A 15,178-nucleotide genomic window follows, 5' to 3' on the forward strand; every position below is an offset into this window, starting at 1 on the left:
CAAGGTTAAAACAAAAATAGCTCAGCTGGAGTAAACATGAAGACATTTTGGTATTCTTTATGAAGTGCCAAGCTGACTTTAATCTTTAGACAAAAAGTCATATACCCTATAACTCTTTACCTAAAGTTTCTAGATAATCATTGTCATTTTTTTTTTTTACCTAATAGAATCAAGCTGTAACTGGCCACCTCTACCTGTGAGAAAATGTGGATCACAGAATGAGAAGGGTATTCTCGGGGACAGAAGAACAAAGAAGCAGAGCGTATAATTAAACGACGGCTCCTGCTTGATGGAGAAATGTTTTTCCTCAGAAACCTATAGGGCCAATGATGTTCTATGAACTACCAGAAACATGGTCACTCACCAGAAAGAGGAAAAAAAAGAAATATGCTGCCTCTTACCCCCACACTTTTTTTTAACTCTAAGATAAAAGTAATTTGTCTAACAGAGCCAAGGAGAAGGAAATACTTTTTTTCCTTCATAAGGAAAATTCTGGAACTCCCTGAATAAAACAAAACTTTTTAATGTTTATAAAAAGAAAAAAAAAGGAAAAAAATATATCTAACATTTCATGTAACATTTCCACGCCAGGCAAATTCAGACAAAGGAAATGCTCAACTTCTCAAATGACTTGCCCATACAAAGATTTAAAGTGATGGATTTGAGGGTAAGTAATGAATGGAAAATAAAAGTCATGATTTACTTTAATCCAATAAATATGATTTTTTAAAGTTAACTAAATAGAATTATTTTGACCATAGTAAAATAAAGGCTGAATCTCTAAACATCCTAAACTTAATATGCCCCAAACTGAGCTTTAACCTTTCACCTACAAAACCTGCTCCTTGGCCTGCTCCAGTCAGTCGCTTGGGCCAAAATCCTTAAGGGCCTCCCTGACTCACATCCCACATCCAAATAAGCCAACAAAGTTTTTCAAATCTACCGTCAAAATGCACCCAGAATCCACCTCTTCTCACCACGTTCCCCCATCCAAGTCATTCTCACCTCTTCCTGGCTTCCCGGCTTCAGCCCTTGTCTCCTACAGTGTCTTCTCAATCCAGCAACCAGTGATCCTTTGAAAGTCTGATCACATCCATCCTCTGTTTAAACTTCTTGTACAGAGTGAAGCCCTACAGAAGCAAGCCATCTCTTCTTACCTCCTAGACTCATCTCCAGTCCTGTCCCCCTTCCTTTCCTGGGCTCCAGCCACCCTGGGGCCTCCTTGCTGGTCCCCCAGTGGGTCAAGCACATTCCTGCCCTAGAGGCTTTCTTTGTACTCCTTATTTCCTCTACCTGGAACGCACCTCTCCCAGATATGCTCATGGCTGATTCCCTATCTCTCTCAGCTAAACTGTCAGCTTGCCTCTGATGCCAACCTAGAACAAAATATTTAAGAGCGCAACCTGCAACCACCCTCAGCGCTCTCCCCCACCCCCAGCTAGAATGTAAACTGTACAAGGATAGGGATTTTTGCCTGTTTTGTTCACTGAGGTACCCCAGGTTCTTAGAACAGTGCCTGGTACATAGTAGGTTCTCATCTGTTGAATGAATGGGAGTTTTATTCTTCCGTTTGTGGAGACTCTGTTCTTGAAGGCTTCCTACACACTCTTGCCAAAGCAGCACCCACTGGCAAGCAGAGACCAAAGCAAAAACATTCCCTTCCGACTACCAACTGATACTTAACATTTCTGAGGCTGCACAGCATAAGGCAGAGACAGTATAAATGGCATGAATTCAGATCACACTTGGTCCAGACTAGTGCTTTCCCTCTAAATACCCAGACAAAAACCCAGTGATATTTTAGAAGAAACAGCCCAGTTTTCAGGTGAACAAATTCCAAACTAAAAGAACAAATATACATACAGGAAGAACTGTGCTATATAAGTTTAGAGTAGAAAATAAGCTTGTTCCATGTCTGTCTGAGAGAAGAGAGAAATGTATATGATACCATATTTGGGAAAAACTGGATCTGTCCTGCATTATAACTCAACCAGTGGAAACTGATTTACAAAAAAGTTATTAAAGTTGCCAAATGTATACTTTGATGTAGTCATCATCTCATTAAAAATTTTAAACGTATGGTTAATTTTACAAATTTAAAGACAATTTTTAACCCTTCTGCAAAATAAATATCAACTTAGCCACAAAATATAGGGGTTAAACCAACCGAATATCAATTTTGACTCGATACTGAAAACTGATCATGAAAATAACCTCACTATCTTTGTCCAATAGTGAGAACCAGAATGATTAGCGGGAGGGGAGGTGTGAGAGTGAAGTCCAAGCTCTGTGTTGGGAAAAAAATCTGGCCAAGACACACACAGAGACTGGATGCCAGCTGCACCCCTGGGGAGCTGTGGAGGAGGGAGCCAGGAAGAAGCCACACTGAGAACCCACAGAAGTGGGATGTGGAACAGTCAATGCAGCAAAACTGGGGCTGGATGCGAAAAGGCCAGCAAGGACAGACAGCACTAAGGCTCCTCTCTGTCAGCATGACTCTGAGCCTGATTGTTGAGGCCTCTGGAAACACCGAAAGGTGCTTCAGAGAGCATGGCAGGGCACCAGGGCCCTGAGCAACAAACTGCTCTCCGTGCCTCTTGGCAGAAGTCCTACTGAGCCTCCACAGACCTCCTCAAACACCAGGGTAAGCCTTAAAATGAAGGGCAAACTTATCACTGCTGTTAGAAGGCAAGACTGGTTATCCTTTGGTGGCGGGGTGGGGGGGACAGGAGGAGGCAGAAAGGAGGCTTCTGGGGGGCTGGTAACTTTTTTTATTCTGGGTGCTGCTTAATAGTGTGTTCATTTTGAGAACATTCATTGAGCTAGACTTGTGATTTATGTACTTTTCTGATTGTGTATTGCACTTCAATAAAAAGTTCCCCATCAAAATGAAGGACAATGACCCACTGCTTTTTCAGAGGTTGCAGACACCCTGCTATATTAGAAATGGTGGGACCTCCCTGGCGGTCCAGTGGTTAAGACTCTGTGCTTCCAATGCAGGGGGTGCGGATTTGATCCCTGGTCTGGGAACTAAGATCCCACATGCCCCGCGGTATAGCCAAAAAATTTTTTTAAATTAAAAATAAATAATAAATAAATATAAATGGTGAATGCTCTTAGTGGGAAGTTCCCAAGATCCAGACCTCTTCACCACACCTAGAGGATGCTGAGAAAATTAACCAGGGGAAAAAATTAAAGCCCACGGCTTTAGAGAGACAGCTCCCACCTAGAGCTAAAACCAAGGACTGGGCAGACTTCCATTTCCTTAAATTAGTCAGCACTCACCTGTCATTCAGTGTCCAAAAAAATGTCCCTTCCAGGCACATAAACATTCTTAACAAAGAGAAAAAAAAAATCTCCAAATGGCATATAGGATGAAATGAACTTAAAAAAAGGGCAGAGCAAAAATGCATCAAATAATTTCGGTTCACTTGCTATTAACATGTGTCTTAATTATGAAAAATATGGTCATTTCCACATTCCCAATATAACCATGTTAAATATTTAATCAAGCCAAAAAAGAGTAGTGTAGTATAATAAGAAATATATTTGGTCTTTGTCCCCAAGTTCCTGGCACACAGCTTCTAAAACCCTCGGAATGTCCTGAAGTTCTGAGTCTTTTGTAACTTATAAGGAACCCCTTTTAAGCACACCTGGATTTATGCAAATGAGGTAACTTGGAGAGGCTAAGCTAGGTGGCCTCAGGATGGGACTGGTCACCAGAAAGACCAAGTGATTAGACAGTTGGAACTTTCAGCCTCACCCACCAACCTCTTGGAAGGGGAAGCAAGGGCTGCAGATTAAGCTCTATAAAAACTCTTGAACAATGAGATTTGTTGAGTTTCTGAGCTGGTGAATGCATCCACACGCTGGGAGAATGGTGCACCCCGGTTCCACAAAGACAGAAGCTCCTGTGCTAAGGACTCTTCCGGACCCCGCCCTATGTACCTCTTTATCTGGCCATTCATCCTTCATAATAAATCAGCTGATTTACCCCTGGGATAAAACCCAAATCTCCCCTCATAATTTCCTCATCTCTAAAGAGGAGATGATAATGCTTATCTCCTTCAAGGGGTTGATGATACACAGAAAGTATTTTATTAACTCTCCTGATTTATGTCACTGTAAAATGCTATTTTAGCTTTTTCCCAAAGTTGCCAATTTGGCAACATATTGTCAATTATAAACATCTCTGCTTCAAAAAAAATCTTCTAGCAAATATATGATACTAAATTGACTAATTTAATCACAGCTTCGTATCATTCAGTAAGAACTTCTGGGAGACACCTGCAATTTTTAAATGTACAATTTTTACATTTCCCACATCAAATATGGTTTTAATTATAAATCCAAATTTCCACAATGAAGGTGTGATTCAAAAGAAATTTAGCATTGAATTTCAAGTGGAAATCTTGCCCTCAAACTTATTAATTAGACTGTAACAGGATTAAAACACAAGAACAGTGTTCAATGTCCAACACCAAGATTAATGAGGAAAGCCTCACAGGAGGTGTCAAAAGCTGAAGACTGGTTCTGTTCTCCTCTCTTCTTCTGAATACATAAACTACGGTTAAATGACAGCATCATTCTACTTTGTACTATATCTGTCAGCTGTCAATTACAACAACCAAAAGAAAATTACATCCTAACAGATACTACTGTTTCAGATGCCTCTAGAAGAGGAAAACGATGATTAACCAAAAAAAAAAAAAAAAGTGCTGTGGGATAACTCTTTATAGTCCTGTGAAACTAAGTAAAAGAGTTAGACCTAATCATTATTCAGAAGGTAGACTTCTGGAGAAAACAAAGAACTACTTTTGCAAATATGTTCCTATAAAAAGGTTTCATCTTCAAGGAATTCATGGAAGACTCTGACAAGTACAGGTTTCTGGCAACTGACTATACTGCTGAACTGAATGAATAAGCATTTTCAGAACTCTAATGGAAAACTGATGAATTCATAAAAGTGCTAACAAAAGATCAAGATGAAAAAAAAAATTAATTACATGGGACTGAGTGAACTGATGAGGATGATTATAATTTTTGTGACTTTCTGTTTGAATAAAAAAAAAATATCCCACAAGGACTCAGAGGCAAAAAATATACAAATCAATTTTCACTGCAAAGTAAAGGAGCTGTTACAGTGGAGGATTACTGGACTGAATGTCAATATTATGACATAGTATGAGTGTGTTTCGTGTTTGGTAAATGCAATCATTGCTGCTTTTGTTGTGGTCATCCATTTACAATGCTTGGTGTCAGTTTATTTATCTCTTGTAAAAATAAAATACAGTGTGTGTGTGAAAAAAAAATTTTCTTAATAGCTGTTCTCTATATTTGTTTGTAAACATGTTGTAAATAAATGCTATTGGTTGGAAAAAAATTTTTAAAAAATAAATAAAATAAAATAAATGTAAAAAAACAAAAAAACAGAAAAACAAAGAACTAAAATAAATTACCCTAGACAGAAGAGAAATTAAAAGACCTGGGTGATTCAGTACAAGTATGGGCCTGGATGACTCAGTGTTTGCAGTAAGGAGTGTGTAGTATCAGCTTTCTTGATACATAAAATAACACTTGTATTATTTCATCTTCAATGAGCAAAGAGAAGCAATCTGGCATCACACAGAAACATAAAGTACCCACACAGCCTACCTTCTGACAAATTCTTGGAGTAGAAGGCCTGGGATAGAACTGTGGACCCCATCCTGGCTTTGCCCCACATTAGCTCTCTGACCCTGGGACCGGCCCTTCCTCATCTCTGGATCCCAGTTTCACCACCGGTGAGAGGAAGGGGTTGGCTCAGGTGATTTCTAAGGTCCTGCCCGCCGTGAAGAATCTACAGATGTGGGATATTTTAATTCAGTCTTTAAACTCACTTAATGAATGTGTCCTTGGAAGGAGCAGCCCCATTTTAGTGGTGATGAAAAGTATCTGTACAAAGAACCTGAGGAATGATACAGGCCCCATATTACAGCTGGCATAAACAGTGGCAGATCACCAAGTCTACCTCCAAAAGGCTTTGGCTCTGGCTCATCTCTCGAAACCAACAGTTCTCAGTTGGGGGCAGCTTTGCTCCCCAGGGAGCACTGGCAATATATAGAGGCATTTTTGGTTGTCACAACTGAGAGAGAGAGGCGACATGCTACTGACATCTAGATGGCAGAGGCCAGGGATGCTGTTAAACATCCTATGATGCACAGCACAACCTCCACAGCAAAGAATTATTCAGCCTAAAACATCAATTGTGTCAAGGTTGAGAAACCCTTCTGTAAACTAAGGAAGGCTTCTTGTCCTGAGAGCCATGACACCAGCATCACAGGCACCAGGAACCCTGGGAAATATATGCATACATTTTTTAAAAAATATAAGAGAAACACTATAGCTGTTATCAGATTCTAAAGTCTGAGTCCCCTGCCCGCCCCCCCGACCCCAAATAATCTTACAACACTGTATATACAGAATTATACCATTTGAGTTTTTAATGGTGGTAGTCATTCCCCGGTATACCACACAGCAATGGAAAAGATCAAACTAAAGCTACATGGAACAATAGGGATAAATTTCACAGACACAAAAATGAACTAAAGCAGCCAGACACCAAAAAAAGACACTGCATGATTCCATTTATATGGATTTTAAGGAGAAAAAACTAATCTGTGGTGCTAGAAACCAGAACACTGGTTATCTGGGGGGTTGGTGAGGGTGGGGATGGGGAATGACTGGGAGGAAGCACAACAGAACTTTTCTGGTACTACAGGCTGAAACGTGTCCCTCCAAAATTCGTATGTTGAAGTCCTAACCCCCACTGTGAAGGCATTTGGAGAAGGGACCTTTGGGAGGTAATGAGGTTTAGATGAGGTCCTGAAGAGGGGGCCCTCATGATGGGATCAGTACCCTCCTAAGAAGAGACACCAGAAAGCTGCTTCCTCTATCTCCCACCCCAACTCCACACACACATTCACCCAGGAAAGTATGTGAGCACACTCGAGATGGTGACCACCTTCGAGCCAGAAAGACAGAGGGTCTTCACCAGAACCCAACCATGTGGCACCCTGGTCTCGGACTTCCTCCAGAACTGTGGAAAAACAAACTTCTGTTGTTTAAGCCACTCAGGCCATGGTGGTTTATATGGCAGCCTAAGGTAAGACACCAGAGTATTGGAAATATTCTATATCTCAATATGGGTGATGGTCATATGATTGAATAAATATATAAAAATTCATCAAGCTATACACTCAACATATATTAAGTGTATATGTTAATACATATAATACATATATTAAGGTTTGTTCACAGATAGAATTTAGAAGAAATAGCAAGAAACATAACATTAGCATAGCAAGAAACTTAGCATTATCTCCAGAGAGAGAGCAAAGCTAAGATTTGGGAGATTTCTACTTTTCGTTGTATAACCCTCTGTCAACCCGAATCCTTTCCGTAAGTGTATGTGACCTTTTCTAATTTTTAATAACTTGTTCATTTTAAAACTGCTCTAAACTCCCTGCCTCAGAGTGTTTGCCTCACCACTGCCCCTGACTCCTCGATGGCAATGAATGTCAAATCCACACTCCCATCCTGCTTCTTGAACTCACGCTCCAAACCAGGAGGTTCCAGGCACTGCCTGTGCGTTTCCACTCAAACCCACAACTGCCACACCCAGTGCACCTCAAAATGCAGTTATCCACCCACCACCACCGCCGCCACCAGACGCCCGCCCAAACCCCTTCACCTGTACCTGGGCTGCACTCTCTTAGGTTCTAACTCACCCTTCTCCTTGCATCTGTGCATGACCTCGGACTGTTTATTTATAGCTATTCTCCACTCTCCAGACTCAGAAACCAAAACAGATGCAGACACATTTTTGAGAGAAAGCAGGTAGGTATTCCTCATTATCCAAACTATTGCTCTCCCTGACAAAATCTCAGGAAACCAAATACTACAGATTCAGAAAACATGACATCCCTCACTCTCCAAATCTCTCATTACCTAAACAGATTTAGAGAGCAAGGGATACTTTATTTTTGCAGCATCTTCTGTTGCTTATTTTCCTTTTCCAGCTTTATTGAGATATAACTGACACACAATATTGTGTAATTTTAAGGCACACAACGTGGTTTGATAGACATCAATACTGTGAAATGATTACCACAGTAAGGTTAGTCTAACTGTTGCTTCCATCTTCATCACCGTCACTCAAGGCCAGACATCCCCCCCTTTAGGCCCAAGTTCTTGCTAGATGCAAGTTCCAGTGCCTCCCACTGCAAATCACTCTGCTCACCGCGACCACGTTCCTCTTTCCACCATCACTTTCCCTATGTTGCTCCTGAACAAAAGCCTTCAATACCTTCCACTCACGGGATCCAGAGGAGGCACTGTTTTTGGAGAAACCCTGTGTACCAGTAATGTGATTCACTCTATCCCTGACTGTCCTTGTGCATACCCTGCTCTGTGCTCATGCCATTTTTCACAGCCAGGAACATCTACTCACCTTCCACCACACCCCTGAGATCCAGCCAGGAACTGTACCCTCTAGCTGGGTGACCTTGGGCAAGTTAATTACTCCCTCTGGGCCTCACCTGTGAAGTGGAAAAATAGATGTACCTTCCTCGCCTGCCACACAGTAACCACTCAAACATCAGCTATCGTTTTACCACGAATTCAAGTCCTACTTACCAAAATGGTTTTCCTCAATACCCATCCCATAGGAATCTCCCCGCATCTAGATTCCTCTCTACTCCATTTATTTATTTGCCTTACACGTTTCTATGTGGCCAGCCATCTGTTTTTGTGCTCCACAGGGTTTCTTTTTTCTTTTTTATATTTTTATTTATTTATTTATTTATTTTTGGCTGCGTTGGGTCTTCATTGCTGTGCACAGGCTTTCTCTAGTTGTGGCGAGCGGGGGCTACTCTTTGTTGCAGTGCACGGGCTTCTCATTGCAGTGGCTTCTCTTGCTGCGGAGCATGGGCTCCAGGTGCGCGGGCTTCAGTAGTTGTGGCTCGCGGGCTCTAGAGCGCAGGCTCAGTAGTTGTGGTGCATGGGTTTAGTCGCTTTGCGGCATGTGGGATCTTCCCGGACCAGGGCTCGAACCCGTGTCCCCTAGCATTGGCCGGCGGATTCTTAACCACTGCGCCACCGGGGAAGTTCCTCCACAGGGTTTCTGCAGCCTCCTTATTTCACTCTGGAGCTCTCACAGAGCTATTTTCGTCAATATACAGTTGTTTATTTGCTGTTTTTGTTGTTTTTATGGGGGGACAAAGCGTTAGGACCTGTTAGTCCACCACCCTGCTGACATTCTTCTCATTTGCCTTATGTTATCGTCTATTAATACCTAGATTCCTTCTTCCCCCAAACAGCTTAAAATTTAAAGTATTTTGTAGCGTTACCTTTTTTTTTTTTAATGTATAACTCCAACAGTGCCCTTAAACAGTAGCTAGATCCTCAATACAGTCACTAACTGCCAGAATAACCTTCAGCAAACCTTTCCCAAAATGCCTAATGACTCATTTTCTAAATTCCTGTGTTCGCCTTGTAAAGTTCACCAAAGTTAGAGCCCCACGTCCATGTGAGCACACTCGAGATGGTGGCTACCAACAAGCCCAAAAGAGAGAGGGTCCTCACCAGAACCCAGCCATGCGGCACCATGGTCTCGGACTTCCAGCCTCCAGAACTGTAGAAAAACAAATTTCTGTTGTTTAAGCCACTCAGGTCATGGTGATTTATATGGCAGCTTTCCTTCATTCATTTAACAAATACTTATTGAGCATCTACCACATGCTAGGTACTGTTTGTTCAAAGCAATGGGGATGGAGCTATGGAAAAACCAGACAAAGGTCCCAGCCTCAGGGAGCTTATGTCTGTTAGGAGACAGACAATAAAAATGCATAAACATATAGACACATGATGCCAAGTATTGATAAGTGCTATGAGGGAGGTAAAACAGGGAAATGCGGCAGAGTGGATGGTGGGACTGCTTTAGCTGGGGTGTTCTGAGAAGCTTCTTTTAAAAGGAAACCTTTGAGCAGAGACCTAATTGAAGTAAGGGGGTGAGCTATGTAGATATTTGGGGGAAGAATGTTCTTGCCAAGGAAGCAAGGCAGAAGTGCAGTTTGCATAGCTGAAGAGCAGAAGGCCACGTGGCTGAAGCACATAATCATGGGGAAGGGTGGTGGGAGAAGGGGTTGGGACAGGGTCAGATCATGTCGGCTTCCCACCACCAAGGACTTTGGATTTCAGCCTACTTATGACAGGAGCCAGTGAAGGGTTGAGCCTTCTCTAAGGCTCATTCCCACTGCTGTGTGGAGAACAGACAGGGGGCGTGAGGGGACAAAGTAAGAACAGGAAGACCAGTCAGGAGGCTACTCTATCACTCAGATGTGATACCTGAGACCCGCGTGGACCAGGGTGATAGTGGTGGAAGAGACAAAAAGTGGGTCTGATTCATGGATACTATATTTTAAGAACAGATTTAGTGTAGACATGAATTGCTGATGTAGAGTGTGAGAGGAGAAAAGAAGTCAAGGACAATGCCAAGGCTTTAAGCCTGAGTAACTCAGACCATGAAGGTGCCATTTACTGAAATGAGGGAGACAGGGAAGGGAGTAAGCCTGACATCACAGGGCTGCCGTGAGGATGGCATTAGATTATAGAAGTAAAGCCCATGGCAGAGACCTGCGCACAGCCAGAGCTCAGGAAGTGATGGTTGTCCTTTTTTTCCACTGTCATTGGTTCCTTCTCCTAGGATTTAGGTCTCTCCTTCCCTAAAATAATTCCTCATCAGTAGGGGAAACTGGGTAAGGGGTACAGAGAACTCCGTACTACCCTGCATGTGTTCTATAAATCTAAAACAAATCTAAAATAAGTTTATTTTTAAAAAATTCCTCGACCCCATGTCCTCCTCTGGCTCCCACTCCCTTCATAAAGAGACGGCCATCCCCTGTCACGCGTCATTCATTCATCACCACTGCCATCTAACTTTTGCTTGCCTGCCTCCCATTTCCTGAATTCCCCGGCAGTCACCACTGACCCAACTGCCAAATCCAATGGACTCTTCAATCCTTCCTTTCTCACAGCCTTTGACACCCTGACCATTCCTTCCTTCCTGAAACTCTCTCTTCCCAAGACGTGGAGACTCCACCTTCTCCTGGTTCTCCTCCTCCTCCTCCCTCTCTCAGCCTCCTCTGCTGTGCCTTCTTCACCTACCCACCCCTCAAATGCCGAGCTTCTATCCTTGGACCTCCTCTTCTCACACTATATATTTCTCTGGATAACATCCACTTGAACTTCAACTACAATTCCTACCATGGCCATTAATCTCCCAGATGGCTACAGACCTCTCTGAATCCGTTCACATACACATGTGCATCCAAGAGAACCACACACACACTCTTGAGCAGGCAATGCCAGGAGGCTCAATGCTGCCCTTCCCCAGAAAGTCCATCCATGGACCTCGGAGGTCCATCTGGGCCCAGGCAAGGACACTGACCTATCAAAACAAAGGTGACTTCCGTATCTTTATGTCCAGCCCAGCTCTCTCCCAGGGTCAATATTTCCAACTGTTCATCTGACATCTACAGCTGGCTGACCAGTGTATGCCTCAAACTACACATTATCCCAAACGCTTCACTTCTCTCCCCTCTTAGCTGCCACCGCCACCACCACCAGCACCACTTCCTCCTCCTGCATTTCCAGTCTCTCTTGATAAAACGATTAGCACCCAGTCAATTCAGCCAGAAACCACCTCAGGCTCCCTTTCCTCTCCGAACATCCAATCTTCAGGTCTATCTCCCAAACCTTTCGGAAAGTCGAACCCTCATCTCTTTTGCCCCCACTCTAACCTCACGCTTTTCTCCTGATTACCTCAACAGTCTAAGCCTTCTTGTTCCTCTAACCTACACTCCCCTTGGCTAGAGAGGTCTTTCTGAAACGTTTCCCTGCCTTTATACCCTCAGGAACACCTTCCATCTCCTATAGAAGGAAGTGCTCATGCTTTGACACGGCCAATAGGGGCACCCTCCAAAGAATGGGCACTGCCATCCTTACCATCCTCATCTCTTACTGCCTCCCCGCAAAGATACCCTAGCAATTCTCTACTCCTTGGGATGCCTCATGCTGTTTCCTCCCTTCACACCCTGGCACATACAGGTGCACCCTCTGCTAGAACACAAACATACCCTGGCACATGGGAACTCCTGTGTACCTTGCAAAGTCAGCTGGGACAGTCCTACCTACCTCAAACCCCTCCCACACTATTCCCAACCATCTATTACTGTTCTTCCCCAGCCAGGTGGAAGAGTTGTGATGATTTTATTCCCAAGTCTGTTTCTCTCTCTACATGGAGAATTCCTGTAAGGTGAGGTCCACAGACTGCTCAGCTTTGAATCCTCAGCTGCTAAGTTTGGTACAAAAAAGTTACTGAATAAATGTCTGCTGAATTAAAGTGACCTGTTCCCTGAACATACCTCAGGTCCTCACCTCCAGGTCTTTGCTCTGACCCCTCCTTCTCCTTGGCACATCTACCTTTCTCTCTACCTTATTTTCTACTTCAGCCTATCAGGAAGCAGGTTTAGACACTCAAGTTCACCACATCTCCAATGTTCCCACCTCAGGGTATTTGCACTTGCTGTTCCCCTTCCAGGAATGCTCTTGCCCGAGATACTCCCCTCTCTGATTTCAAACAGGTCTCTGTTCAGATATCCTTGTCCTCTTTTTAAAAAGGCCCTGCCACTACATGCTATCCCTCCGGGCTTATTGCTGGTGATGTGCTCCACAGAAACAGCAGCTCAGTGAGCGCAGGCCTATCTCAGTCACCGCTGGATCCCCAAGCCTCTAACAGTGTCAGGAACATGGATTTATTTTCTATTTGTTGAGCACCTACTGTGTGCCAGGTCTAGGTGCTGGGGATACATCAGGGAACAAAACAGATAACGTTCTAGAGGGGGAAAACAAACAATACACAGATAAATTTGTAAAATATAAGAACAACTAAAGCAATAAAGGAAGATAGGAAGTGGGGAATGTCTCACTAGGTGACCCTTGAATAAAAACCTGAAAGAAGTGAGGGAGCGAACCATATGAATATTGAATCGCAAGCACAAAGGTCCTGAGGTCGAAGCATGTCTGCCATGTGGAAGGAGAGGGTAGCAGAAAACGAAAGTGGGAAAGTAACAGTGGGTCAGATTATGTAAAGCCATATAACTCACTGTAAGGAGTTCATCTTTAAATGAGATGGGGACCCACTGGAGGGTCCTTCTATCTGCTGTACTGAAAATAGGTGCCAGGGCAGAAGCCAGGAGACCAGATGGGAGACTATTTCAATAATCCAGGAGAGAGGTGATGGTGACCTGGCCCAGGATGCCAAGCATTGGACGTGAAGAAAGAAAGAAAGAGAGCAGTTAAGGATGACTTAAAGGTTATCGGTCAGAGCCTTTTACATTACTGAGAAAAAAAAAAAACAGCAAGAAAAGCAGTCTGGGAAGAGAGGTGGAGGGAACCTTGCTAGCCCTATCTTGAAATGTTCAGGTTGAGCTCCCTACAAATCATCACAGTGGAGATATTAAAGTAGGCAGCTGGATATAGGTCAAGGGAGAGGCCCAGGCTGGAGATATTCACGTGGGATCTGTTAACCTAATAAACAGGTATTAAGAACGATGAGCCTCGAGTGAGATCACCACGAGTAAAAAATGAAAATGTCCCAAACACAAATTCACAAAGAAGAATAATCGAAAGAAAGAAAAAAAGATACGATGCCCAAGGGCACCCTCTCACAGCCCCCAAACAGAACAGAAAGGTGACCCTTGCTGAAAGACATTTTGGTCCAAACAAATCATAACCTCTTCTCACACCCGACAGAGGGGCAAACCTGGACCAGCAGCTCTGTCAATGGGTCGTCCAAACTTGGAACAAAGACCCCTGCGGTCGGCCCCGTAATTTTTAAAAAAGAGACCCAGTAAATGCAGGCATTGCCTTTGCAGAGGATGGGGTGCTGTGGGCCCAGAGAAAGTGCGGGCCACCTCCAGGTTCTAATCACTAGCATCTCCCTGCACGGGAAGGAGCATTCCGCTGGATGCAGACAGAGGAGATAGGCCAAGGCTCACAGAGTAGTCCCTTTCCCGGGAGGGAAACGCCTCCCGATAGAGTATCCCCGAGGAGCAAGCGAGGGAGCTGACAGGGCGCGGTCAGGAAGATATCAAGCGGAGTGTGGTGGCGGGGAGGGGCACCGATCCAGCCAAGGGTGGGCTCGCAGGGCAGGGGTGGGCGTGGGGGCGTGGCGTGGCGCGCCGGCAGAGCGCTGTAGTGGGACAGGAGGGTCGCCAGGGGGCCGAGGCTCCGCATTCAGAAGGAGGGCAGATAGAAAGCACTCCCGAAGCGCAGCCCGACGCTATAATGGGGGGCGGTTCGACAGGGCGGTGTGTAGCTGGCGTCAGGCGTGCCGGCTGCCATGAGACGAACGGGAAGTGTGAGCAGCACGGCTCCGAGCACGTGGACCGGGCTCCGCCCAGCCTCTGGGCCTTGGGTTCAAGGACCTGCCCCGTGTCGGAAGGACGGGGCCACAAACACCCTTACCTGGCGCTGCAGGCGCGTCAGCCGCTCAGGTCCGGGAGAGAAAACGCGGCGGCCGCGTCTCGCGCCGCTCGCCCGCGCTTCCTGATTGGCCGAGACCGGCCCTCCCAGAAGCCCCCGCGCGACGCGCCGCCAAATGAACTTTATGGAGACCCGAGGAGGAGGACACGGACATGGGCGGGGTTTGGGCGGGGCCTTCGACTGAGCTGTCACTCCCCACACGCACCCAGCCACCGCCCTCACCCCTCCCACGTGGTTAGAGTCGGCTCCTGCCGGAGAAAGCGATCCCACAATTGCCTGCGCGGATTTATTACCGTTCATTGAACACCTTCCGAGTGCCGGGCGCTATTCTAGGTACTGCGGGGCACAGTGGCAGCCACGGCAGACAAGATCCCTGCTCTAATGGAGGTCTCAAGCTGGTGGGGGAAACAAAATATAATAAATCACCTCCAGTTTGTAAGGAGGGCAATGACGAAAAAAGCAGTGTGATGGGAGAGAGAATGTGGTCAGGGAGGGCCTCTCTGAGGAGGTGCTGGCTGAGCTGAAACATGAATAATGAGAAAGGGTCAGACTTGCAGAGTCTTGGCTGCAGAACATTCTAAGTAGAGGGAAC

The 15,178-nt window shown here is 44.8% G+C and overlaps 1 protein-coding gene across 3 annotated transcripts in view; it reads right to left on the reverse strand.

Moving 5' to 3' along the window:
* The window catches only part of NUP93 (nucleoporin 93), a 104,463-nt gene extending 89,750 nt beyond the window's left edge, over positions 1–14,713 (reverse strand). For 2 of the 3 annotated variants that reach the window (XR_014237464.1, XM_082366960.1), the window contains exon 1: positions 14,569–14,713. The gene's annotated coding sequence lies outside the window, so the exon portion shown is untranslated. The remainder of the gene's footprint in view (positions 1–14,568) is intronic. The other variant, XM_082366959.1, reaches the window with a different exon arrangement.
* Positions 14,714–15,178: the final 465 nt, after the last annotated feature.

This window comes from Balaenoptera borealis (genome assembly GCF_965194805.1).
Source record: "Balaenoptera borealis genome assembly, chromosome: 19".
Taxonomy (NCBI): Eukaryota; Metazoa; Chordata; class Mammalia; order Artiodactyla; family Balaenopteridae; genus Balaenoptera; species Balaenoptera borealis.